General features: G+C 40.4%; 1 non-coding gene across 1 annotated transcript; it reads right to left on the minus strand.

The window, feature by feature from the left end:
* Positions 1–560: 560 nt before the first annotated feature.
* Positions 561–686, minus strand: LOC129623933 (U6atac minor spliceosomal RNA). The gene has a single exon (XR_008700682.1). It is a non-coding gene; the product is annotated as a U6atac minor spliceosomal RNA (small nuclear RNA).
* Between the last annotated feature and the right edge of the window lie 1,271 nt (positions 687–1,957).

A 1,957-nucleotide genomic window follows, 5' to 3' on the forward strand; every position in this document is an offset into this window, starting at 1 on the left:
TACTTGCTTTAATCATATATGAAGATCTGTGTTTCCATAATCTTTTCCCAAAAGCTGTCCTTTGATGAGCATCCTCAGATGTACATGTGTTACTTATCCCAATATCTGAGCTCATACTGTACATGTTATTGGTGGTGTGGAGTTTAATAACCAACCCTCCTGGGGTAAAATCCTGTACATAGTGATTTCTATTGTGTAAGTATTCCCACGACAGCCGATGTAATTTCAAACTACCCAATTGAGGCTGCTTATCACAGAGCTGGAAAGAGCAGTCCAGTAGCAAGCAATACATAATAATTCTACTCTACAGATATGATACAAGTGAGTAAACTTGAGAACATAGATAAAAGTAAAATGTGATAAACAAGGAGGAAGTGGTGACTTTTGAGTGTTTATTACCTCTAATTTAATGTATTTTATTAATTAAAATTTATAGTTTAATTCTTTAAATTTTAATACTATCTTTTAATTACCAAATAGTAATACATGATTAATCGCATTGTGATCAGATTTAAATATATTGCTGCATGTAGCCACAGATCATTCAAAACTGCAGAAGAAAAAAACAGTAGTTAGATGCCACGAAGTAGGTGGCAATGCCTTAACCCTATGCGAGTTGTTAGGCCCCAGGGCCTCTTCCTTCCTTGTCAAGGACAGTGCTAACCTTCTATTCTTTCATACAACACTACAGTTTCGCTTTTAATAAACTTTCTTCTTTAGAGCCTTTTAGATTCAGAGTAAAACTGAGAGGAAGGCACTGAGATTTTCCCATAGTCCTCTGCCTCCACCCTACTTATATGCTCCCCTGTTACCAGCACCCTACCCTGGATGGTGCCTTCGTTAAAACTGATGGGCACACATGGACACACCATCACCCAGAGTCCACTGTTACATTTGTGTTCACTCTTGGTGTTGGATAATCTCTGTGCTGTGCTCAGTCACTGAGTCATGTCCAGCTCTTTGCGATCCTATGGGCTAGCAGATCCTAGTAGCCTGCAGGCTCCTCAGTCCATGGAATTCTCCAGGCAAGAACACTGGAGTGGGTTGCCATGCCCTTCTCCAGGGGATCTTCCCAACCCAGGGATCAAATCCTCGTCTTCCAAGTTGCAGGCAGATTCTTTACTTTTGAGCCACCTGGGAAGCCCTTTGTAATTTATGTGCTGTGCTAACTCTTTGTGACCCTATGGACTGTAGTCCACAAGGCTATAGGTTTGAACATATGTATAATGACACATACCCACCACTATAGTATCATTCAGAGCAATCTCACTGCCCTAAAAATCCTCTGCTTGGCCTGTTTACCCTAACCCCTGGCGACTGCTGACCTTCTTATTGTCTCCATTGTTTTGCCTTTTCCAGAACCTCATAGAGTTGAAATCCCACAGTATGTATACTTTTCATATTGGCTTCTTTCATTTAGTAACATGCATTTAGGTTTCCTCCACATCTTTTCATGGCTTGATACTCTTTTTCTTTCTCATGCTGAATCATACTCCATTGTCTGGACACACCACAGTTTATTTATTCACCACCTACCAAAAGACATCTTGGTGGCTTCCAAGTTTTGGTGATTATAACGAAAGCTGCTATAAACATCTGTATGAGGGTTTTCAACTCATTTGGAGAGATACCAAGGGGTGCGATTGCTGGATACATAGTTTAATTTTTAATAAAGTCAATGTTGAACAGTTGTCCTGGAAAATTCCTGGAGGCTGAGCAGCTTTCATTAGCTGGCATAAACCAGATTTAACACCTCTCTGTCCTGACATTCTGTCCCCACCCTTCCTCCACGTTGTACTTCAAACTTGAGCTCTTGGGTGTCTCTAAATGAAGTCCCTTTGTGATTCAGTCTTTAAAATGTTGCTTTTGTTTCTGTGTGTGTGTATTCTAGTGGACTTATTAAATTAAAAAATAGACTGATTTGGCACTCTGTGACAACATGGAGGGATGGGATGGG

Source organism: Bubalus kerabau, chromosome 11, assembly GCF_029407905.1.
Source record: "Bubalus kerabau isolate K-KA32 ecotype Philippines breed swamp buffalo chromosome 11, PCC_UOA_SB_1v2, whole genome shotgun sequence".
Taxonomy (NCBI): Eukaryota; Metazoa; Chordata; class Mammalia; order Artiodactyla; family Bovidae; genus Bubalus; species Bubalus kerabau.